The following is a 26,896-nucleotide window of genomic DNA, read 5'->3' on the forward strand; positions in this document are numbered from 1 at the left end:
TCAGCTATTTAAGGATTAGAAATCAAAACAATTCTTTTAACTCAATAAGAAAAATGAGAAGAAAACAGTCTAAGCCATAATCCCTAATCCTACAGCTCCGAGAGCGTTAGAATACAAAGGTGAAATATCACTGGCACAGTTGAATGACTGTCAGGAAGGGGGCCTTGGCTCATACCTGAGGACCAGCTTGAAGAATCTACTTCCTTCTTACTAACCTATGATTGTAGCAACCCAGAGGCAAAACAGTTTAAATGGCCCTTTGAGCAGGGATATATTCGGAGATAAGACAGCTTTGACAATGTTCTTTGGATTTTTAGAACTTTTTATCATGATAAAGGAAGAAGATTGTGAAAACCCAGCCAGTGTGTTTTTGTGGACCCAGTCAGGGGGTTTGCATGGACAACTCAGCCAGTGGGTTTGCATGGACAACTCAGCCAATTGTTTTGCTTCCCATCTGATTCTCTTTCAAGTATCCATATCTCTTCTCTGGGAAGTTTCCTCCTTTGCTGCACAGCTTTTCCTGTCCTCCAGCAATCCTTGCCCACTCAGATGTGCCCAAAAGTGGCTCTGATTCATCAAACCTTCTCCCTACCTAAAAACATTCATTAGATGATGTGGATGTAACAGAGAAGCAGAGCTACTCTAGATATTACCCTCTGACAAGATCTATGGCACCAGAGTGTCTGCAGACTGTGTGACCTTGGCTGGGCAGGACAAGTGACCAACCCTCTGTCTATAGAAAAAGTGGGTTAGATCTATATGTATCAATGCTATGGATGTGATTCCCACTTTCCAGGATTAAGGGCCAAGAAAACAGTGACTGACGATGCCTTACGTGAAGTGTTTTGGAGCAAAATCTGATTGATCATTTTCAACAGAAGCAATACTTCTCAAACTTTTCTGTGCAGCAAAATTACCTATGCACATACAAAATCATAAAAAAATAGCAAAAGCTAATTTTACTAAGCACTAGTCAGCCTAGTGCCAGACATTGTTTGAAGCATATAGCTTTCATTTCCCTATAATATAAGAAGAGCTAGGCAGTACTGAGCATAAAAATGTTTAATTATTGACTCTCAGCAAACACCCAATCCCTGACTCAGAGTTTCTGCCTTGTCTGCAGTATAAATGGTCCCCTATGACAGATTTCAAAGGATCAGTGTGATAGCCCTGATATGGAAAATGGAGGACATGTCCACTGTTGCCTCTCTTAGACCTTTCACACTGAAGAAACAAATGCTCCCCCAAACCCAGGAACTTATTAGTCAGAATTCACTAGCAGAAAAAAGCTAGATATGGGAAGTTTGACTCATTCAGCAGGTAGGTCTAACATTTCTCAGCCTAAAGACCTCTGCATGGTCTACCACGGGACAAGGAGAACAGGCTAACAGTTCAGTGTTCTCTGCCCAGAGAGGTTCAGTTCTGGGTGGTAGGATATGAGGCTGGGGGAAATGAACGCTGTGCTAGGAGAACCCAAAAGAATACCAATACTCCACCTAGGTGACACAGAAAAATTGTCCTTTGCAGTCCAAGTAACCCTCTGACAGCTACTGAATATAGAAAGGAAACTAAGTACCTCCTTGGGGTTCTCAATTTCCTAGATATTCTTTCTCAAAACTACTGGATTTCAGATTTCTTTATACTGTTAAAAACTATTAAACAACTCCTAAAAGGTTTTGTATGTGTGTGTGTATGTGTGTGTGTGTGTGTGTGTGTGTGTGTGTGTGTATACATGTGCATGTGTAGACGGACTTTTCTTTCCTGCCTGCCAGTTCCCAAATAACCAACATGGAGACTTAATGGTAATTATGGTAATTATAACTGCTCCACTGATAGCTGATGCTTATTATTAACTAGCTCTTACAGCGTAAGCGAACCCATTTCTACTAATCTACATTCTGCCACAAAGTTTGTGGCATTTTTCTCTCCAGCATGTCTTGCCTGCTTTCTCTCCATCTGGCTGGTGACTCCTCTGACTCTTCCCCTCTTCTTCCCATCCCCCTCTGTGTCTGGCTGTCTCACCTATGCTTCTTACCTAGCTACTGGCCAGTTATCTTTTTATTAGACCAATCCAAGTGACAAATATTTACAGGGTACAAAAAGATTATTCTACAGCATGCATAGACATGAAATAAAGTCATAGTTTACAAAGAAGAAGACTAACAACAAAAGTGCCCAGCTTTACATACTCACAAGACTGCTTCACGCCTGGCTTAATGGAATTCCCACGGAAGCCTTACGTCCGATCTTTTGCGACGTTGTTTTAGTTCAGTCTTGACCAAAAGCTCTGACCTTATACACAGATAAATATGTGACTGGTGGAAAGAAATTATTTTAAAAATAGTTTCTCATGACCAGGTGACCACGGGACTTCAAGATACCACATTACACCTGTACCAGTAAGTTTTCCAAGATTAGCTGCAAGGTGGTTTCTGAGAGTGTCTCAGATCTTTTCTTTCTCTGCTACTGCTTTTTTTTTTAACGCTAGTCATTTGCAAAACATGGAATGCCCTGGACGGGAGGTACAAAGCTCTGGGTTCGATTCCTAGGGAAGGCAGGGAGGATTGTATAGAGAGAGAAAGGAGAGAGCGACAGACAGAGACAGAGGCAGACAGAGAGGGAGACAGAGAGAGAGAGAGAGACCCTGAGCTAGATAGATCTTCCAAATGATGGGGTAGTTTCATGAGACTCATAAAAGGTGGCTTTTCTCATCACTTTTACTGACTTTACCAGGACAGCCTTATATTTTGGGAAGCTATAAAGTTTAGTTATGGATCAAAGTTTTACAAAACTCTAGGAATAGAATACATGTGATGTCAAAGCAGAAGGATGGATATCAGGGGTAGGAAGAGAATCAGCAGGAGGGTTGACAGGGAGAGAGGATGAAGAAGATTGACCAGAGTAAAGTTCAAAGTTCATGTGAAGAACATTTCATACCATAATGAAAGCCATGACTTTGTATTCTAATTTTAAAAAAAAGTAAAATTGAAAAATAGTTTTCAAAAAGCAGGAGAAGACAGACCGCTCTTTACTACCTCTGTTTCAGAAATTCATTGTCCTCTACCTTGAAGATGCTTCAGGGAGACTGAGAAACTCACATCCATCCTGCCTTAGCATCTTAGAGGCATCATCGGTCACCTGGGTTAGGGCAGAGGAATTAGATTATAAAAGCTAATTTTTCCTCCCAAACTCATAGTTGACCCCTGGCAGCAAATACAGCTAATGTTTCTTAAAGAAACAGACTTAATTTTCTTCATTATTGAAAAAATAATGTTTATTATTTATATTACAATATAGATACTAATTAACATATTAAGGAATATATGTACCTATATTAATACAAATATAAGAATATATACTTATACCTAAATTACCAAAGTGTGCCATGAAAATGTTTCAAGCTTCTTTAGGAAAGTCCCAGAGGTACTTTCCCTGGGGCTCACATTGTCCTGGGGGGGGGAGGGTGAGGTGGGCGGGCACATTTGTCACCCTAACAGTTGATCCAGGAAGGAATTCAGACTTCCATTTTGAGAAGTGTAAAGCAATATTGCTCATTGTACTCACTCTCTGTCTCACAGGGCCATGAAACGTTTTCTTAGCAGACAGTATGGGGTCCACATTCATTTGCTCTCCCGGTTCTCTGGACCTGGGCTAACCACTGCTCAGCTTTCTAATATCCACGAAGAGAGACACTGTGTGATCGTGCTTCTGTGTCCGACTTACCTGACGAACACACTGTCATGAGCTCCATGTGTCTTGTGGCAAGCAGTAGCATTTCATACATAGTGCTAAACAGTGTTCCGGTCTGTCGGAACCCGATTCTCTCCGATCACCCAGTGACAGTGAGCATTGTTTACTGGCAAGGGTAAACAAGGCCAAGTGAGCAAGGGAGGGTGGGCGTCTGGTTAGTTTTTATCAACTTGACATGAGCTGTAGCTATCTGGAAAAACAGGATCTCAGTTGAGAAAATGCCTCCATCAGATTGGCCTGTGAGCAAGTCTAAAGTTGATGTGGGAGGGTGCAAACTACAGGGTGGCAGTATCCCAGGGCAGGTGGTCTTAGAGGGTATAAGTAAACAGGCTGAAGAAACCATGGGGAACGAGCCAGTAAACAGCATTCCTCCATGGTCTCTGATTTAGTTCCCGCCTCTAGGTTCCTAACCTGAGTTCTTGCCCCAACTTTCCTTCACGAAGAACTGTAAGTTATAAGGTGAAATAAACCCTTTCCTTCTCAGTCGCTTGTGATCATGGTCGCTTGTGATCATGGTCGCTTGTGGTCATGGTCTTTAACACGGCAATAGCAAGCAGTCAATGGCTTCCTGCTATCCTGATTCTGCTTCCTCTAAGTGCATGCTGAGCAATAGAACGGCTGGACCGTAGAGACTTCCTTAAGTGAAAGAAAGTCTGCTCGTCTGTTTCCCACTACAAGGGCATCGAGATGGAAGTCCTGGGATTGCCCGCCTGCTGCCACTCTGGCACCTTGGTGCACAGTGAACAAGGAAGGGTAGCTAGATTCCTATCTCTTGTAGGGCACTCTGTATCACTCTCGCAGGTTAGCAAACAGGAAGTAAAGTTAGCACCCTCCCTTTTGGCAGAGCCTGCGCTGCATGGGAAGTTGGGGTTCTACACAACTATAATTTAACATAGATACACTCCCCTCCATGCGTGGGAATGGGACTTGCACACTTTTAGGAACTAGGGAACTTGGAACAAAATGATCTCACAGGTTATGGGTCTCTCATGGCTATTTTGAGAATTCACCCTTCTGAATAGTGGAAGAGTTCACTTACTTGGGTGTGTGCTTCTACCCTGTTTGGTTACTTTAGACCTTGGAACTCCTTGAAAAGGAAGAAAACTTAGCACGGGACCTACACCACACATCTCGCAGACACTGTTATAGCACAGACCCTTGGGATATATGGAGTCCACCCAGGGCATCACGGCCTTTTCCCTTATGTCAAGTGGAGAAGAGCAGTAACTATATTGAGGAACACTGCTACCACTCAAGACCCAGCTTCAAGGCCCTCCATACGGTGCCTGCAGAGCAAGAACCTTTAGGGCCAGCTACTGTGAGTCATTGGTTAGAGCCACTTATACTAACGTCTTCCATGTTTAATGCCATACAGGAAAGAGTTTCACATTTTTCTGTTGTCATAAACTAAAAAACAGAAGGAAAATTCCACCTGGAAATCTGTGTTCCAATGCCAAGAAACAGAAGTGCCTGAGTGCTTAATGACCCTAGCATAAATCACCAGGCAGAGTTATGAAAGTTGCGGGTTTATCAGAGGGAGCGGCAGATAAAGCGCCTGGATGGTTGGCGCTTGTCTGGAACTGGGAACAAGTCATGATTTTCATGTCCTACCTTGCCAGGCTAAGGCTGCTCAGTGGACCAGCCTAAAGATTTCTAAGTGTCAGGCAGTGAGCAGAAAGGCAACGCTTCAGATGGAAGCCGCGTCTTTTCCTGCACAGAGAGCAGACCTGTTTCCCAGCCTCCTCTTGGCTGAGCACCAATTTCCCTGCAGAATCCTCTGGGGAACTCCTTCAGACCTTCCGACTAACTACTGTGGACCTGGATGGGCTCTGGACAGACACCCAGGTTTGCAGAAGGCATATTCCTAACACACAAAAAGGAGCATGTGTCTACGACTGTAACAAGGCTGAAACCAGTAAACGGTAGAGACCTGTTTGCTTCTAAGAAACTGTGAGAGTGTATCAAGGCTGTTAGATGAGTAGACCAGGGGAAAACGCTAGGCTTGGAAAGCCGAGCTGGGGGCAGTAGATTACACAGTCTCTGTGCGGGGGACCAATTCAGGAAGGTCGTGAGTTTGCAGGCCACATAGAAAGGCCCTGTCTCCAAACAAAAGGGGAGGTTTATTTTTTGACAGGATAACAGTCGCTAGCATTGTAGTGACTCGATAATTTACTGGTTTTGCTAACATCTCTGAGCTTCCTTCAGCTTTCCGCTTCCAGTTATAAGTCAGTTATGGTACCTCCAAACGTGCTACCGAAACTCAAGCAGGTTAGTGAAGAAAAGGCCCCTCCAGCCACATCTGCCCTTTCATTAGGAAAAGAAGTATCGCCAGAGATCCACAGTCAGGCTCATGCTTTTCTCTCATTAGCTCAAACCATGGCGTGTTTGTCACTGTGTCCCACGTCTGTCCTAGTCATGATGGAGGTTAGAAAAGTGTGTGTGTGTGTGTCTGTGTGTGTGTACATCTGTGAATGTGTCTATGTATATGTCTCTGTGTGTGTATCTCTCTCTCACACACACACATCTGGGAATGTGTCTGTGTGTATGTCTCTGTGTGTGTGTATATATCTGTGTGTGTGCGTATGTGTGTGTGTACATCTGTGAATGTGTCTGTGTGTATGTCTCTGTGTGTGTATCTCTCACACACACACATCTGTGAATGTGTCTGTGTGTATGTCTGTGTGTGTGTGTGTGTGTGTGTGTGTGTGTGTGTGTGAGCTGTTACAATTGGGTGGGCGTACTATGCAGGCAGTGTCAGGCAGCCACAGACTTCAGGAAACCATCCATCATAGAACTGAATGTCTATTCAGTGCACAGTTACCAAAACTGATGCGGAGAGAAATTGGAGCAGCAACTCCCGTAAAGTCACTAAGGAAGTCTTTATTATTCCCCAGACACCAAGGCTTGGTTAGTCCTGGGAGATCACCTGCTATCACAGCAAAGAATGGACAAGAACAAAGACAAGCTAACTCAGGAGTCTCCAGCCTTTGCCTCCTGAGCAGTGACGTCACAGGTGTGTACCCTTGCCACCTGCCTGCTGGCAAAAAATGCGGAGCCTTGGAGTGAGAGTTGAGCACAGTGAACGCTTAAGGATGGGGCTCGAGGGTCGTTCCCGCATCTGGACTTGCTTTCCCTGCTCCACTGAGGAAGGGCTGCAAGAAAGCAGTATCTGTAATTCACGCTAAGGGGAAAGAAAATCAGTCACACATCCCAGCTGTGCCTCGGTGCTGTTCAGCCCACCGCTCTCCCGAGGTGATCCTGAGGAGGGCGAGATAGATGGGGGAGGAGCGGACTGCAGAACAGCAGAGTGGAGAAAGTGAAAGAGTGACCCATTGGAGGTGGGGCTGGAGAGGTGACTCAGGCCCTAAAAGACCAGCTGGCTGCTCCTCCAGCGGATCCGTGGTTGATTCCCAGTACCCACGTGGTGGCTCACAACCATCTATGTCTCAAGTCCCAGGAAATACAATGGCCATCTCTAACCTCTGCAAGCATTGGGGACACGGGTGGTGCACAGACATGTATGTAGGCAAAACATCCATACATAAAAACATCATGAGACAATGTTTTTAAATGTAAGGAAACATTAAGGCTGGGGACGGAGTGGGCTTATGCTCTTCCCTCTGGTGAAATCCTGAATCGCCAATGTTCTGGAATTGCCAATAAACTGGCGTCTTGAACTGACTGGTGATATGGCATCAGGAATGAGTGTCTGTAGTCAGTATTACCAGCCACAGATACCTGGTAAGTTCCACCCAGGTGCTGTCACCGAACAAAGCATGTGACCTTGTTCACAAGAGTTCACATTCTGTCCCCAAACAAGGAACAGCAGAAGTAATAGCCGCATCTCAAATTCTGAAATGGCTCCAGTGAACAGGGAATCCCCCCCGGCATGGGCCACAGTCTCAGACCCTAACCGGAAGCAGCTGTCTCCGTCCAGTTATGACTAGTCTCCGATGGGCGGAGTCAGCATGACAGACAGGATGGACGGGACAGGAAGTACAGCAACCCTTTCCACCAGTTTGCTCCCAGCAAGCAAGAGCACTCAAGATGACCCTGTTATTATTTTAGCCTCTGTTCTGCCTCCAACTCAAAGTTGCTGTGTCTTGAAACCTATACATCATGTAATTTGTTAACTGCTTAGACCTAACAGATTCATTTTCCCCCTTAAAATGTCATAATAGTGTACACAAGTGTGTGTACAAAGGCTATCATTATACTGCTCGGATTCTTGTAATTATTTAATTACCACAAGTGCTGTTTATGGGATGTCTGCTAATATGGAACGCTCTCAGGGTGGGGAGTCAGTCTTAGAATACATAGTACTGTCTAAGATAGCATGGTTCTGTGTGGAGAGTTGTGGTCATGTGACTGGACACCCGACATCACACTGCTGCTCCATTGTTGGGGAGGGCTCTTTGGAAGGCTTTTAGTTATGAGGTCTTTACTATCTACTGGGATAGTTTAGCCTGGGAATGTTCTCTAATTGTGTCTAGACTTGGTCCTCAGCTTGGTGCTATTTGAGACGATAGGATTTTTAAGAGGTGGAGCCTTGTGACAGATCTTCAGGTTACTAGGGATGTGACTTCACTGTGGACACTGGTCTCTTTATCTCTCTCTTTCCCACTTGACCGGAAGGTAACCAGGGATCCTCTCCGTATGTTCCTGCTACGCTGTTCTTTGCTGCCATCTACCAAAAGTAGTGTGGCCAGTCAGTCATGGACAGAAAGCTCGAATGCTTGGGTACCAAAACGCCTGCTCCCTTCTTAAGCTAATGCATCCCAAACACTACAACAGTAGAAAGCTAAGCAACACGGCTTCAAACCCTGAACTTCCACAATACATCACTAACACACTCAGCTAGTGTCTCTGCACAGTCCTCAGCTTTCTCCAGAAGATCTTCAGTGCATCTGAGAGTATAAGAATGTCCATTCATAAGAGTGAGGCAGGATGGCACATACGTGTTCTGTTCAACTGGCAGACAAAGTCAGGAAAGACAGATGAAAAAAATTAATCCTCTTCTACAGCCCAGAACCCATTGTTCAGTATGAGTTTTGAGACACATGAGGACTATCAAACACACACACACACACACACACCCCACAGAATCCACACTCTGAAACTTTGGTGATACACACACTACTTCAATAGCCAGAAACATAAAATGCTAGCTTCCAGGCCAAAAAAGGTATTTGAATGTGAGTTTTTTTGTCCTTGAAGAAATTGTAGTGAATATTAGAAGCTGGGAAGCACACAGCAAAGTGAACACGCGCGGCTAACAAACCCAAGGAAGCAAAATTCTTAGCCAACAGTAGAAAATCCACCCAAATTACATGAACAGCTCATCCAGCCCCTGGAAATTTCAGACAAGGTCCTTTCCAAACAGAAGCTTTAAAGGAATCATCGCTATCCCCATTTTTGTTTGCTTAGGGTGACTCTGGCTTGGAGGCCCAGCGCTATCGAAGGCATGGCTGCTGCGGGAGAAGGGCTCTAGCAGGTCCAAGCATAGCAAACACACGCCTGAGTGTAGCAAACATGGAGTCAACAGGTTTGTCCTTTTTCCTTCTCTCTGCCTTCCTAAGCCATTAAATTATACTTCTAAAGCTAGCCACTAAGGTTATTCCCTTATTTGATCACTTTGTTATCCCTGATTTATTCCTAAGACTGATCATCAAGATTCAACTATCAAAATATCAAAGTCTAACTATCAAAATCCATTATTTTAACTAACCTAATTAAAATACACAATTGGAGCATACCAACATGCCCTAGCTCATTCTAACACAGATCTCCCCTTTCCCCCTTTTATAATTAATACTTGTATCGCTATTTGTTACTGTTTCCGCCCAATTCAGATTCAGCCACCTTATCTAATTTGCCTGGATTAATAAAAGATCTCTTTGTGTTTGGTTTGTGCTTGGAAATTGGTGTTTGGGTGTAGTCTGTGCTTAATCTGGGGCCCAGCAGAGAACACCCTGCAGGACACGGGTCCCTCCAGCAAGGACATCTGGGTGCTGCAGCCTTCCAATTTCTGCCACCTCCAGCATCTGGAGCCCCAGCACATCACTCAGGGCCTCCTCTGCCTCCTCTAGAGTCATAAATCTTTGATAATGCAGTTTGTTCCATTATGGTATTGGGAAGTGAAGTCCTTAAGAGATGATGAGGCCGTTAAAAGGGATTCTTGTTTTTCTCCCGTGAGCTCTCACTATCTTGGGACTAGAAGAGTCCTCTATTTTGTCTCTCCACGTGTGCTCATGCGCTCTTCTGCTGACCACTAGGAGTTCAGGTGACCTGAAGCCCTTACAAAGGACGTACTCTCCAACTTCCCTGTTCTAGAACCCAGAGCAAACACAAACTTCCATTTTTTAGACACCATCAGCCTCAGGTATTCAGTGATAGCAACAGAAGTTAGACTGAACCGTGGATTATCTTTTCAAACATAAATCCCACTAAGTGTCTTATAACATGACATTTAGCCCATGTTTCCTTACAACACTCCAAAAATATCAGAAAACACACCAAATTCCATGCGCAAACTAAGTTTCATTTAATGTGGGTAACCAATCTGCTATTTAATTATTTGGGGTTTGAATATCCTTAGGGATCTATTTGTTAAATCTGTGTGAGCTGTTTGATCCACAGCTTTATTGTAGCACAAAGTAACAAAACTTGCATGCATGTACTGTATAGAATGTGATGGCTTTAGAATCGTCCACACTGTGAAATGTTTACCATAGTCCAAGGAATCAATGCACTTACTATCACCCACAGTTGCATGCACATGCAAGGTGAAGATACTTAGATCAATGTCACTCCCTGTCAAAGGAGAGGCAGGTATACATTGACACAGAATAGTTCTGCACTGACCTTTTCCTCTCTTACCATGACAAGCTTACCTGAAGTTCAGATTCTGTGCTTACCCCACGGGGCTTACTCCAAACTACTCTTTAAAAGTCTTTAGTGGTATCTTAGTGCTGTCATGAGCCTTGGCTCACTTTGTCCTGGCCACACTCCTGCATCCCATTCCTCTCGATTATGATGTTCTTGGTGATGTACCTCCTGCCTTCTTCAAGTGCCCTCTAAACCTGAGCTCAACGCAGGCCCTTCCTGAGATGCTGCCTCCCTCCTCTAAGGCCGTGTGTGACTGTATTGGTGGCACATCACTGTAAAACTAGTCTCTCCGCAACTCTGGCCATAGGATGGCAAATCTTTCTGAGCCAGGCACTACTGAGCCAGGTGATCCTCTGACAAGAGCTTAGAAAAGTCCCAAGAAGCAGAAGAGCCACACAGCTGAGGTAAGAGGCCAAGTCAGCCCTCAGGCATTTGACCTTGTGGTCGCACCCAACCAGAGGTTTCTGGAGTGGTCTGAGACCACTGAGCCAGGTCACCCCTCCTCCCAACTATGTCATGTCTGGAAATAGAACCACCGACACAGCAGAACTGTGGTTAGCTCTGTAAACTTAAAGAAAAATAGCCAGACACCGTGCCTGACTGTTTCAGTGTGTACTGCTATATGGTAGGACAGGGTGGGGTCCCGAGGCCTCTGGTGGTAGGTAAACTGAGGTCAGCTGGACGTGACTCTGTTGAGCTAATTCACTGTCAGCGGGGCTGTGGTCACCTAGCATTTCAGCAATACCAGACAGTCAAGGTGGCTCTTTCACGTGGCTGGCAATTGATGCTGGCTGGGGATTGTTGCTCAGTTGGAGCTGCGGACCAGACAGCCAGCACCTGGAAGCAGTTGAGTTCTCAGGCAGAGGTCTCTGAACCAAGCATTCCAAGGGGGTCAGATAGAACTAGAGTATCTCCTTCAAGTCACCAGATGCATTGCCGCTTTCTGTTTACCAAGACAGCTACACATGTCTGGCAGGAGGAGGTAAATTAAGACTATCATTCCTAGTAGGAGGGTGGGGAAGCAGAGGAGTGAGGGAATGGTGGAGTGGGGAGGGAGGAAGGCTTTGGTGTGACCTTCATGGGGTCCTTTGCTAAGGCTCTAGCATCTCTGAGTCCAACTGTAACACACAGTATTTAAGGACATTTAATCACATGTTGGCCATGTTAGTCTTTACAATCCTAAAAAATCACTCCACATACTTTCCCCCCTTCCCCTTGGAAACCAGAGCGTAGATGTGGTCTAGCAAGTGTCTCTATCTAGGACAGACTCTTCCTGGGAAAGGGCCACCGCTTCTGAGACTGAAAGCAGGCCTTTCTGACAAGAAGGGCTTATCCGGAAAACCTTCACTTGTCCCAACAACTGTGTACAATTACAAACCCCCTCGATAAGGTGCTTAATCAGCAGATCAATGGCTTCCCGATGTTTCCTGATGGGGAGGACTATGCCCACCCCAATTGGAAAGACACACACTGCTAAGGCTGACATGCTGGCCTCTACACTCTGCGAAGCCACTGTTGTGTGGAAATGAAGAGTAGAAAGAGACAGGCCCCAGGCATCCAGAGTCCACCCTGCAGCTAGGGAGAGGACCTGAGGGAGCCCGGGCTGTGGAGTAGAAGGCTGAGAAGGGACAGTGGTGTTTCGCCTGTTAGGATCTGGAGACTGAGCCTATTGTCTCCCTTGGTTTTCCCTCAAGTCTAGGCAGGAATGCCCTAACGTGCTGCCTGCTTCTTGGGTATCCAAAGACACTGCTGAGAACTCTGTGGCCTCGGGGTCTGGTACCACAGACCTGACGGCAGTGGCTAAGGGATAAGAATCGTTTGTACCTTCCTAGGTAGAACCCCAGTAGCACAGACAATAAGAGAATCAATGAATAAATGGGACCTCCTGAAACTGAGAAGCTTCTGTAAAGCAAAGGACACCGTCAGTAAGACAAAAAGGCTACCTTCTGACTGGGAGAAGATCTTCACCAACCCCTCATCAGATAAAGGCCTGATCTCCAAAATATACAAAGAACTCAAGAAACTAGACAATAAAACTCTAATTAACCCAATTAAAAAATGGGGTGCTGATCTGAACAGAGAATTCTCACCAGAAGAACTCCGAATGGCCAAAAGACACTTAAGGTCATGCTCAACATCCTTAGCGATCAGGGAAATGCAAATCAAAACAACTATGAGATACCATTTTACACCGGTCAGATTAGCTAAAGTCAAAAACACCAATGATAGCCTATGCTGGAGAGGATGTGGAGAGAGGGGAACTCTCATCCATTGTTGGTGGGAATGCAAACTTGTACAGCCACTGTGGAAATCAGTGTGGCGGTTTCTCAGGAAACTGGGAGTCAACCTACCTCAGGACCCAGCAATTCCCCTCTTGGGAATATACCCAAGAGATGCCCAATCATACTACAAAAGCATTTCTTCAACTATGTTCATAGCAGCACTATTTGTAATAGCCAGAACCTGGAAACAACCTAGGTGCCCTTCAATAGAAGAATGGTTAAAGAAGGTGTGGAACATATATACACTAGAGTTTTACTCAGCGGTAAAAAACAATGACATCTTGAATTTTGCATGCAAATGGATGGACATAGAAAACGCTTTACTGAGTGAGGTAAGCCAGACCCAAAAAGAGGAATATGGTATGTATTCACTCATAAATGGATTCTAGCCATAATTAAAGGTCTTTGAGCCTATTATTCGTGATCCTAGAGAAGCTAAATAAGAAGGTGAACCTGAAGAAAATCATGTACTTATCCTTTTGGAGATTGGAAATAGACAAGAGTCCCAGGTAACCTCGGGTGCATGGGGGGGGAGGGTTGTTGGAAGGGGAGAGGGTTAGAGAGAAGGGAGTAGGGGAGGAATGGGGAAAACTTGGGGGACTGAGATGGGGGGAGGGAGGAAGGATGGATATGGGATCAGGGAAGAATATATCTCAACTAAGGGAGTCAGTTTAGGGTTTACAAGAGACTTGATTATAAATGGGATCCCAGGCCCAAGGAGAGATCCCCAGATTGTTCTCTAGACAGAGGAGAGGGTGCCTGAACCGGCCTTGGCCTATAACCATACTGATGAAGATTTTGCTTATCACCATAGATCCTTCATCTGACGATGGATGGTGATACAGACGGAGACCCACATTGGAGCACCGGACTGAGCCCCCCATGGTCCAAATGAGGGGCAGAAGGAGGAAGAACATGAAAAAAAACTCAGGACCGCGAGGGGTGTGATCACCCACTGATACAAAGGGACTGATCTAATGAGAGTTCACTAAGGCCATTTGGACTGGGACTGAACGAGCATGTGATCCAACCAGATTTTCTGAATGTGGCCGGATTCTCTGAATGTGGCTAGCCCGGAGCCTTTCTGAAAAGCCACTGACAATGACACTGGGACTATATTTCCTCTGCATATAGTGGATTTCTGGGATCCAGTCTGTTTGGATACTCACCTTCCTGGACCTGGAGGGAGGGGGGAGGAATTTGAACTTCCCACAGGGCTGGAAGCCCTGACTGCTCTTAGGGATGGAGAGGGAGGAGGAGGGGGAGGGGGGGAGGGGGAGGGTGTTGGGAGGAGGGGCGGAAATGGAAACTTTCATAATTTAATAAACTTTGAAAAAAAAAAGAATCGTTTGTACACGAAGACTTGAAACAAAGCAGAATATTATTACGCTTCAATCTATTAAGTTAAAAAAAACTTTGAAATTATATTTTCTTTTCCTCAACAACATGAAAATATCATTAATATATTTTTCGAGAACTACAGCATCTGTAAGAACGTGTCCAGGCAGACTTCTTTCTTGTAACTATCTGCTTAATGATATAACTTCTGCTGTAGTATTAGTCATCGTAAGTCACTCGGAGATGATGGAGATGTGTAAGGAAATGCACGAAGGTCTCTGGAAACACTCTCATTTTGTGTCCTCGAGTCTAGTGTCTGTGTGGTCCTGGGATCAGTCACCCGTGCATACCGAGGGGCGTCTGTAGTAGGATCTCACTTTACAATTCCAATCAGCAGATAGCAGAAAACTCCCAGAAGGCAAGCTCCAACCTTTCAGCCTGCCAAGGAACTGCTCATACTTTGGCATTTCCTTTGGTCTCTTCCCATGTGTATTTGAACTTCACAAACGTCAAAACACTAAGAGAAAATGAAGATCTCTTCTGTGATCAGAACGACTCAGGAAAGAGGTGAAAAATGCCTGGAAAACTGGCTCGGCCACATCCGAGCTGTTAAGTTTTACAATATGACGAGGACACGGACTGCAGACTGCTTCATGTACGTTAGATAAAGCATGTAGATTTTCAGAAATACTTTTGATTTTGATTACGAGAGCACAGGGGAGACCTAAAAAACACGCTGGGAAAAATGTGCATATATAATTTTATGTATTTTCCCACATTCCACATATGCATCCCATATAGATCCTACTTAGATGTCTCCCCTGTGTAGATCCCATAGATGGCTAACAGTTGGCCACTAAAACTTTTCTTGAGATCACTAATTGAATTTACTTAATATATTTTATAAAGTTTATAGATGCACTTTCTCGGTTTTGTCATGATCTGGCTCCTCACCTGAGCCATATGTGGAGAATTCTTCCAGCTTCATGGCTCCCCATGAAAGAAGCAGATGCCCCTTCTTTGGTCCAAGAGCTTACTCAAGCATTGGGTTGGGCCCCTGGGGCTTCAGAAACCATTTAAAGCAGCCTGTAAGACCTGCGTTCATACACATGAATGTGTACACCCATCCATACCTGCCATCCGACTCTCAAAGGGCTTGAGGTCTTAGAAAATGAGTGAGCAATGCTACCAACCAAGATCTTCATTTGAGCCATTCTGTTGATATTAATAGAGTACCTCAATATAAAACCTGAAATGGGCTCAGCTTACATTGTTTTATATAGTTTGCTAAAAAAAAAAAAAAATCTGTAACAGGTTCTTCCTATGTATCACAGGCAGCTCTTTGTTACATATCCAAAACTTTCCTGGAATTTGTCATTTAACCCCGTCTAGCATTGAACGTCTGAACCTCCTGGGTCTACCTCCTGGCTGTTCGGAGTAACAAGCATGTGCCACCACACCTGGATTTTCTTTTGAAGATTTGTTTATTTTATTATTTTATATGGATGGTGTTTTGCCTGAATCTATGTATGTGTACTACATACACAGCCAGTGCTCACAGCGGTTGAAAGAGCAAACACATCAGATCCTCTGGGACTGGGGCTAGAGATGATTGTGAGCAGTCATGTGGGTGATGGGGATCAAATCTCGGTCGCTGGGGATCAAATCTCGGTCCTCTGCAAGAGCAACAAGTGCCCTGAACCACTGAGCCAACTCTCCAGCTTAAAACATCTCAATCATAGAATTGCTTAAGAAATAAAGAAGTTCAGAGTAGAACAGACTTTGATATTTATTTATGGCATGTATCTCTTGGAAAAAATTAATAAAATTCTTGTTTATTTGAAAGTAACTATCAGGTGCAAAGAAGCTTTAAAACGATTGGTTCTCTTTAAAGGTTTTAAGCAAATCCCTGTACTTTGCTCCAATGATTAGTTTATTTACAAATTCTTGCTTTGATTGATAATTGAGGGAAAATCAGTTTGACTTCTGCGTAAATCACCCGAGCTTGACATCAGTTGATTTGTGTCGCACACAGGAGAGATGACAAGGTGCTAATGTACCTAGATAACAGGCATTGTTGAGACAAATTCATGTCGGTACTGCATGGACTTGTGTTAAGGAAAATAGTAAGTGAAAAACATCATTTCCAAACTAGGCACATTGTGTCAGTTAGCCAGGTATCGAGAAGAGGCAGGCTCTCTGCTTCTGCATCTCTGTGGATGGTCGGTGCAGGAGTCTTCCCTAGGCTATGCCTTCATTTCTGAGGTTCTAGTTACCTGGTACTGCATGCAGTCCAAAATATTAAATATAAAACTCTGAAAAATAAGTAACCATGAGATTTTTAGAAAGCTTGTATTGCAGTATAATGTTCTAATCATTCTTGGTTATTGCTAATCTTATTGTGTCTAATTATAAAGTAAACTTTGTCATAGATGTGTGTGAAGCAAAAACATAGCCAATGGAGAACATAAGACCATGTATCTGCAGCCTCAGATCCACTGAACAGGGTGGGCCATAGTCTTTGTGGATAGAGGGAATGCCGTGTCAGCCCTGTAATTTTGATCTGACACAGGCCAGGTTTCAAGCTGGCTGTCCTGGAATGTTTCCCAGTGCCCGCCGCTTCCTTGACTTCTCTGCAGTTATTGGTACAGAGTCCTCCCTGGCTCCTCACCACCATCCCTCTTCGCGTTATTGACAAACTGCGGCCAGAGCACTTGATGCTGTTGTCATCGTCTCCCATGTTTCTAATTCTGACTTTTCCTCCTTTCTTGGTAAGATCCATATGTTTATATCTACAGTAGATGCCAAATAACTATGCAGTCTGGATGAAAGAGAGAGAGCCCTTTGTAAAAACATGAACAAATACAAAAATGTAGGAAAAGAAACCGTGCCTCAGACACACATTTTTCTTGAAAATTCTGGTTCAGAAAAGGAACTCTGATTTTTGCCAGGTTTCAGTCGGTTGTTTCCATGACTATGATAAGAGACTATGCACCTCAGCTGAGGGTTTCGTGTTCTGGTTAACGAGCTCGCTAGGTACCAGATGCGTCAGCCGCCAACTCTCAGAGCACAACGCACTTGGGAGCGATGGATCTGCAGCTACAAGCCCGCTCTGCACCAGCCTGTGGGGTCCTGCTGCCTCCATCTACCGGAGGCCTCCGCCCAGCAAGCGACTGGTAGACTTTTCATCTTTCTTGACAATTAATGCCAGAGTGTGGTGTGTTTGGGTTTCAGGGGAAAGGTTTAAGGCACCAAGGGAGAGTCAGTCCTGTTGCATCATAAACACTAATTAGCTGGCATTATTTCCAAATGGCCTTTGATTAAAGTCTTTGAGGTAGTGACAGGAAAGAACAACATGGCCCAAATCTTCATTCATCAAACAAAACAAAATCTGAACAGGACAGTCATCCCGGGGAGCACATGGGCAGAAAAGCAGACCCACTAAGTGCGGACCATCGTTCAGCATCCTCTAGAGGCAAGCTGGGGAAATGTCCAACCTTGGCTATGGTAGGGGGCTCCAAAGCACCTAGCTTCAGAAGGGCTAGGAATCAGTCCTCAAAGATCCAATCAGAAGCCCCGCGTCCTCCGCAGAGGAATCAGACAAAAATAAAATATGGGCCCGACGGCAAGACAGGGTCTCCTGCAGGAATACGTTTACGAGGCCGAAGCAGCAGTGTGCAAACTGCAGCCTGCAGAGAGCTACAGCTCCTACCTCTGCCCTCCCCTTCCTGTGGCCCTGCATTATGGCTTGCTCTCGGCGTCCTGGTAACCCAGAGTCCTCGGCAGCTGCTCCAGCTCACATCCACTCGGTCCACCTTGTTCCATTCCTCTCCTCTTGCATCTCAGTAAGATCAAGGGCAACGCTGATAGCAATAAATTAACCTTCTAATGCAAAAGCACTCAGTCCTGTGATTGCGTTAACGGGGTGATCAGAGTGAGCTGGGCAATAAAGACCAGGAGAAGAAGGTGGGGAGGGGCTCAGGCATCGGTCCAGGGATCTTTAAACAGAGTCACATTGCCTTCTGCTGGGACCTAGACAGGATCCTTGGGTTTAGCCCAGCGCAGGAGCAGGGGCGCGCACGTGGCAGAGGATGAAAAGGGCAGGTCACCCACCCACCTGCCCAACGCCACCTCCACCCCCATCCCGCTCTCCTTTGAGCTTTGGTCTAGCTGAGTCTAACAGCTCCAGGGATCTAAGAGTTGAGGAAAGTTCAGAGGACATTGATCTTTAAGGGGCTTTTATTTCTGGCTGCATCTGCCCACTGCCAGCCACAGCTCAGAACACAGCTGTGCTCTGTGGCTCTGCATGCTTGCACTCCTCTCTGGGGCTGGTAGAAGTCCCCCTCGTGCTTGACACTGTTCCCTGAGAAAGCAACATCTGTCTCCCCAGGTTGTGTTTCCAGGGAGAACCTTCCTTGTTTCACATAGTAAGGCATTTCTGCACAACCAGACTCAGGCAACTTCCCTAATGAGGCCAAAGAGATTTTTGTCCCAGTCTAGACCAATGTTCTGATTCTGCAATCACCTTAGTCAGAGATTTGAGCATCACGGCTTGACCTCCAAACACATTAGATAATATTAAGTCAAGGTCCCGCAGTTTGCTGCCAGTCATTAACCTAACAGCAGTGTGTACACAGTGGGAGCGAAATCAAGCGAATTTGAACAGTGAATGAAGACTCCAAAGGGTAACACAATCACTGTACTACACTCGTGCCACCAAAACAGACACGCTATTCGAGACTCACGGAAATGCCTCAGTTGTTGGTGGAATAAACACAGGCAGGAAGTAAAGTCCTTGTGCCTCCGTGGAGTGTTGACCATCCATTCACAACTGATGTGCTTACCGTTCGTGATCAGTGAGTCAGAGGACAAAGTGTGAAGTTTATAAAGACTCTAGCCCTTAGCCATAAACTACTTCCCCTAAAGCAGTGGTTCTTAACTGTTGGACTGAAGAAGACACTTTGGTTGGCATAGCTGAGGTTGGGTGAGGGTGCTACTGGACACTAGGAAGGTCAGAGATGCCATGTCAACATTCTACCATGACCAGGGCAGATGCCCACAGTGAATTTTACCCCACTGAAAGAACCCCCAGTGCCAAAGATGAAGGAACAGACTGGTTACTTTTATCATTGCTTTGACAAAAAGATGATATAAACAACAGAAGAAAGGGAGGGAGGGAGGGAGGGAGGGAGGGAGGGAGGGAGGGAGGGAGGGAGGGAGGGAGGGAGGGACGAGCTCCTAGGCTGAAGGTACAGTCCACGGTGGGGACGCACAGGAATACGAGGCCATTTACAATGAACTTCTGAGAGCAATGAATGCTGGTTCTCTGTTTGTCCCTCTATTTTATTTAGCTCTTAATACCCAGGCTATGGCTGCCACTACCCACATTTAAGAGGGAGGGTCTTCACACCTCAACCCAGTCTCAAAAGCCCCTTACAGACATACCCACAGATTTGTCTACTAAGTGACTCTAGATCCTGCCGACTTGACAACTGGTATTATTATCTACCACAGTGACCAACTTGTTCCGAAGGATCCACTGGGTATGTACAGCACATTGCCCTCACCCTTGTCCATGCTTGTTCATGACCTCATCTCCTCCAGGTCCCTTGCTGAGGTTGCTTAGTATTCAATAAGGAATTATCTGTAGGAAGACCATGTTGGCACTCTAAACCATGACTGGATGCTGGACAGCTTTCAGTTTTTGATTCTATGGGAACGTATCTCAGCATGGCAACAAGACAGTGAAGTTGGTAGGCAGAGTCCCATGAACCTCACAACTTTCTAAGCCCTTGGAGTTGTCAGAAGGGACCCAAGCCAGAGTTGGGTGGGATTTATTTTTTCATTTGCTTAGTTCAGATCAATAAGTGAACTTGTTGCCTAAGAGACTTAATCAGGTTGGACACATTACAAGTGACATATAACAATCTTTTTTGAGGGACACCTGTGGCTCGACATCTTCAGATTCTCCTAATGAGTGTCCTCAGGTACAGGTTACCACAAGGACATCAAGGATTTGACGTGCTGGCTATAACCCAACAGTTAGAGCATTTGTGCTATGTACAGTGACAACCAGGACAGTTGAAGGAAGACAATATACAGAATCCATGTGGCACAGATAAAAGCAAGCAGAAGTGTGATGTGGACAGACAAGAAATCTGCTACATAGCTTGTGAGTCTCTTGTACCAAGAACGATCACTGTCTCACATGTAGGTGTTTAAAGAATGACTTACAAATGTGGAGAACTGGGTATGATGGTGCAGGCCTATAATGCCAAAATCTTGCAGGCTAAAACAGAAAGATGAAAAGTTCAAGGCCAACCTGAGGTACAGAGCATTATCAAGGATAGCCTGAGCAACTCAGACCCTTCATCAAACTAAAAGACGGACAAACACACAAGGGGCTGAGGATATATCTCAGTCGCAGAATACTTACTGAGCATGTACGGGGCTCTAACCTCAACTCTCAACATAGCTAAAAACAAAACAACAGTAACAACAACAACAACAACAAATCTCTAGGAACTTTTGGCCATCATTTTTGTGCCCCAATATCAGAAACAGTGTCCCCTGGTGCTGTGTGGCAACAAGACCATTTGGTTCATAAAAGTCATGTGTCTTATTAACATCAACCCCCACCCCCTTTTCCCAATCAATTTCCCTTTTTCTTAGAGCTGAGCTGGGTCATCAAAAAGTCTATTTTTTATTTTATTTTTACTTTCGTTCTTACTCATATAATTTCAAGGTAAAATAATAGTGACTGGGATATACTGATGTGTCTACTGAAACCCTCCAAAAACCCCATGACAAGTTATCAAAGTGGGGGATTGGTGAACCTGGCGAGATGGGAAAATGGATGAAAGCCCAATGAAGAGAAAGAGCTAGGACGTAAATGTCTGCGGTATAAATCCCCTAAATACCTTGACTTTCTCCTCTAGCTCAGAACTTGGTTAATAACGAGACAGAAACCTCCTAGTGGGCCTAAAACCAGGAAGGAATCATTCCTCAGATGACAGATCTTCCCCTCTGCTCTAGGTACACTCTGCCTCTTGCGGGACCAGCTCAGGGGTTACCGTATCTTCCCCCGTAGGAAAGAAACAAGGCCTAGAACCCACTGAACTGCTTCAGCCGAGACCTGGGACAGATCATTCTCTGTGCCCTGACCCATTCTGAGTGAGTCAGCACAGCTGGGCCCACCCTATAATCAAAGAATGATTTATTCCCGGTCCCTGAACCCACAGCAAAACATTAGATAACAGCTAGCCTATTAATGAGAGATGAAAGTGTTATTTTTAGATTAGGTTAACCCAGAAAAAGAAGTTGACTCAATTTTGGCCTACTGAGATGACCACAACATGTCTATTAACAGCTCACCTGCTTGTGTGTTTGCAGGGTATGGGTTAGCATGCATGAGTCTATTCTCCTAACTGTGGCATTTCAAAATGCACACGAATGACCAAGGTAAATGAGAGTCGCCTCTGCAGACCAGTAGGTTTTTCTTTCCTCTTAGAAAACGTCTTACAATCCCTCCCAAACGCTGCACCAAGCCAGGCCCGTTGATGGCACAGGCTCAGGACGTTCCCCGCTCTCCTATGCTTCACACTGAGCGGCATCTGCTTCCCTCCTTCAGTTCTTCCTGATAGTGGCAGATGACAAACAGACAGGATGACACCATGTACGAGCGATGGCGCTGCTGGGTGCCGGAGTAAGATTTTAATTAAGAACTCGTTTCCCAACTCCCACATGGAGCTAACCTATAAAAGGGGGGAGGAATAAGGAACAAGATTGTCTTGTTGGAAAACTCCCTTTCCTCTTTGCTTTAAGTATTTCAGTCGCTCCGAAGAGTAAGTAGAAGGAGCAATGTGCCCATTTTACAGATGGGAAGCTGGACTTATACAGGCCACCCTCACAGACAATTTCATATTGGTCCTGGAAGGAAAGCACAGTTCTTCTCACTACAGTGTCAATACTGTAGCTTCAGTGACATATATTTTATTATTTGAATAAATTAAATGAAGCCAAAGAAAAACAAACAATTCTAATTCTGGTATTGGTTATTGATGAGGGACAGTCACTGTCTGCTCAGTCAAACCTCTCTGCTGAGACAGGTGCTACGGTTGAACAGAATAAGAAACAAGTTGTCCCATGGCAACAGATGACAACCAAGCCTGCCAGTACTTCAGGGTCAATATTCCAGAGCAAAACCCCCAAGGAAATAAAAAAGTCTGTTATTCGTCCTTGCTTTTCTCCTTGAAGTATTTGCCGTTTTCCAAGCCACACACCAGATAAGCCAGAAGCAGAGGCTCAGAGGCTCAGTGGCTGTTCCAGCCAAGTCATGGAGAAGTCAAGAAGGAAAGAGACATAAAAACGAGAGTAAAGAGACCACACACACACACATACACACATACACACATACACGCGTGAGCATGTATGCATGTGCTCACACACACATGCATGCACACACACATGCACACATGCACACACATGCACACATGCCGTGGGGACAGTATTTGAAGAACTGGCAAAGAGTTTTCCAAGTATTGAAATCATCGATACACAGATCTAAAAAGCTCCGCAAAATTAGAGAAGTATGAAAATAACAAGAGAAAAACACAGTTCCTTCATTATATCACGCTGAAATCATCAGAGGTTCAATATTCTGAAAACCAGAAATAGAGAGAAACGTTAAAAGTGACCAAGGATGAGAACTAGAGACAGAGATGGGAACTGATCAGCTGCAAAGGAGCAGTAGTTGCGCTGAAAGCGACTGCGGGCTGCAGACTTCCCGGAAGAAACAATTGAAAGGAAAAGATGATAAACTCTCTCTCTCTCTCTCTCTCTCTCTCTCTCTCTCTCTCTCTCTCTCTCTCTCTTTCTCTCTCGCTCTCTGTGGGGGGGGAGGTGGACATGGGGGGGTATTGTGTGTGGGTGTGGGTGTTGGGAGGAATTGCTGGTGGATATATATACATGTGTGTGGAGGCCAGAGGAAAACCTAGGATATCTTTCTCAGTCCATCCACCTTGCTTTTGGGACAGCATCTCTCACTGACCTGAAGATCACCAGTAGTCAGGACGACTGGCACTAGGCAGGAAAGCCCTAGTACCTGTCTCACCTCCCTGGCACTAGGATCACAGGCCCGCAGCATGCAGCAGGCACCACCACGCCCAGAGTTTTGAAGTGGGTTCTAGGGACCAGACCCAGGTCTTCATGCTTGCCTGGAGGTGAGCATTTTACCAACTGAGACACTACCCCAATCTGATGAATAAATCTCTAAAAAGTTGAAAGAAAACAGTTGTGAAATTCTAAATTTATGGCTGAGAAGACGACTCAGCAGTTAAGAATATCTGCTGTTCTTACAAAGGACATGAGTTTGATTTCCAGCACCCACATTGGGTGACTCGCAGCTGGGGATCTGATGCCCTCTTCTGGTCTCTAGGGCATTTTGAACTCACATGAACACACACATGCACACACACCACATATACCACACACACATATATATACACCCCACATACACTCACACACACACACACACCACACACATATATATACACCTCACATACACTCATACATACATACACCACACAAAGACTTAAAATAAATATATTTTTTAAATTGAGACCTAGAAAAATATCTTCTAAAATGTAGACCTGACAAATCATTTTACTCATCTCTACTGAGAAAAAGCATATGTGATAAAGCCATAAATTTATGTAAAAATCAAATGATTTATATCATATGCCTTTGTTCCTGTGTGAATACTCTTTCCTACTAGGATATAACCCTCCAAAGAACAGTCAAAGTTAGAAATAATAAATTATTTCTAAGAGCAATTACATAGGAGTAACCTACTTCCAAGCCCACAGGCTGCATGTGACCAAGAGAAACCATGCATTTAGTTCAATGCAAAAATCACAAACGAATTGTAAATATTTTGAGATTCTTTTGCAATTAGTAACTGGACTGCAAGATTCTCAAAGCATGAGCTTTCAGATGTGTTGTCAATGTCAGAGGCTTTTAATATGTGTGTCCTGTTCCTATTTATAATTGTCAGGCATCTTTGCCCTCAAATCTCCAAAATGCTATGACTAAGGAAACATTTCTATGGAAGTAAACCGTTTAATTAAAAACATGAAGGTTAACATAAAGATTTTATATAGCATCATCCAGAACTGAGGCAGAGAAGGAATAGCCCTGCCTCTTGGCACTGTATTTCTTATGTTCCAGTTCTGGACAGAAAATACTCACAATGGGGCAAGCAGAAGCACAAGGATTCCTTTAGGCATGCAGGAACTGAAGAGACCTAAGCCTGACCATCTCTCTGCAAACATGATGAATACCTGGTCTTGGAAACGTTGGCTCCAGACACACCCTTCAGACCACCCTAAAGAGTCATCACAGTTGTCTAATCTGGGCAAGGACTTGACCTCAATTAACTAATTAACTCATTTATTTATTTATTGAAACAGTATATATAGATACAGCTGGCCTCGAACTCATAGAGACCCAACTGTCTCTGCCTCTAACTGCTAGAATAAAGGCTATGTAAAACCGCGCCAGGATCCTCCATCTTTTAAATAGGTCTGCTAGCCTAAGTACCTGCTTCCAAGACCTGTGACAATCTAATGAGATCGTGACTATAAAGAGTCTAGTACAGAGCATAACTCAAAGTCAGTGCTGACAATACTAGGCCTTGTTTTTGTTATAATATATACTGAATGGCAATATACAACCTGTGACTTGGGCAACAGTACAACAGTACCAGAGAAGCCCGTTGTTGATGGGAGGTTCACTAGCAGAAGCAGCATGCTTATGTACAAATGTCGGCTTCCCTATTCTGTGACCTGTGAGATTCGGTTGCCTTAGAAATGGAATGGGCATTAGTCCTCTATTTGAAAAAAATAGTAGGCATACTGCTGAGAATTTATAGGAAAATGCAATTAATTAAGTACCATCTGAGCCACCCACACTGCAAAGAAGGATTCTAGCAACAAAGGGGTTGTTATTGCCAAGTTCCTGACAAATGTAATTTTTTTTAACTTTGTTGTTTTTTGCTTTTGCTTTGGTTTTGTTTTTATTTTTGTTTTCTGGCCAAGGCCTGAACAGAGTTCCAAATGACATAGTAGGGAAAGTACCCTTTTCACAGACAAAACAACTCTCAAAGCTCAAGGGAAACTGAGAAAACCTTCAGAAATGTGTCTCCTGGACAGAGGTATCAAGACAGACGTAAAGTGGGGAAGACTGGTCACTAAAGCTTAGGGTATAATCCAGGAGAATATGCATTCAGAAGACTGAGGCAGAATGTTTGCCTGAAGTTTGAGGCCAGTCTAGGCGACGTATCAAAACCCATGTCAAAATAAAACAAAACAAACAAACAAAAAAAAGAAGACTGCACATGCTCTACCCAGCCAAGAATGTAAGACATGCAAGATGGGGGATGTGCAAGTCCAGCCCCTGGGCAATGAGCTGGCCTGGTTCTGTTGAAGTTCATAATACCAAGAGAGGCAGCACCAGTGGATTTTCAGAATGCAGAAATTACGGGGGAAGAAGCGAAGAATAACAGGGATAGTAATCTCAAGGATTTACATAAAATACGGGTCCAAAATAAAGGATGTCCCCAAAGAGGACAAATGGCTTCACTAGGTCAAGCCCAACCTCCTTAATCTAATAACACTTGGCATAAAGGCTTGTGAGAAATGGATTTACTTGTCCTGGGTTCCAGAAAGTGTTGGATGGAATAATAAAGTGACATCAGTTGCTAGAATCTTTTGTGCAGAGCAAATTCAGTCATGGAAGATATTGTGGTAAAAAATAGTAATCACAAAAAATAAGTGTATACATACAGATAGATAGATAGATAGATAGATAGATAGATAGATAGATAGATAGATGATAGATAGATAGATAATAGATAGATAATAGATGAGAGATGATGATGATGATGATAGATAGATAGATAGATAGATAGATAGATAGATAGATAGATAGATAGATAGATAGACAGATCAAGAAAGAATGGTTCCAATCTTTAGCCAGTGAGCCTGCACCAGAGGAGCACAATGCACCAACAAACCCAGCACACCTGCACATTCAGAAGGTGGAAGTCTAGGGACTCTCAGAAGGACTGGGTTGTAGAGAACACTGTAGTCTGGTGCCATCGGTGGTTGTGCCTCTGCAGGACCACCACCTTATTCAAAGGCCAAAAGGAGAGAAAAGGATGAGGAGGAACTGAGCAGGTAAAGAACAGAAGATGGGAAAGATGAGGCTTCAGAACAACAGCAGAACGTCACTGACCACCATCAACGCTAGAGCAGAGAAAAAGACATGCTCACACAGAAGCTAGAGGGAAGAACACATAGCAACAGAGACATGGGAGTTAAGACGTCAATGGTGGGACTACAGGTCAGAGTCCACCTCCTTCCTCAAGCACAGGTGGAGTTGTGCTCAGTATCAGACCTTGGACACTAGACAGCACAAGCCAGAGATTCCACAGAGGAAGGAAATGAACAAGATGGGCGCTAGGCTAGGACAGTCCAAACGATGGAGAAAGAGTTTCAGTTCAGTGACAATGCAGGAAGAAACCCAAGCAACCCAGCCATACCCCTGAGCCAGCTGCACATGCTGGGAATGCGGGATCA

The 26,896-nt window shown here is 44.5% G+C and overlaps 1 non-coding gene across 1 annotated transcript; it reads left to right on the forward strand.

Moving 5' to 3' along the window:
* Nucleotides 1–8,701: 8,701 nt before the first annotated feature.
* LOC146892019 (small nucleolar RNA SNORA40) lies at nucleotides 8,702–8,822 on the forward strand. Its single transcript, XR_015005270.1, has one exon. It is a non-coding gene; the product is annotated as a small nucleolar RNA SNORA40 (small nucleolar RNA).
* Nucleotides 8,823–26,896: the final 18,074 nt, after the last annotated feature.

The sequence above is a fragment of the Myodes glareolus genome, chromosome 14 (genome assembly GCF_982192425.1).
Source record: "Myodes glareolus chromosome 14, mMyoGla1.1, whole genome shotgun sequence".
In the NCBI taxonomy this organism is placed as follows: domain Eukaryota; kingdom Metazoa; phylum Chordata; class Mammalia; order Rodentia; family Cricetidae; genus Myodes; species Myodes glareolus.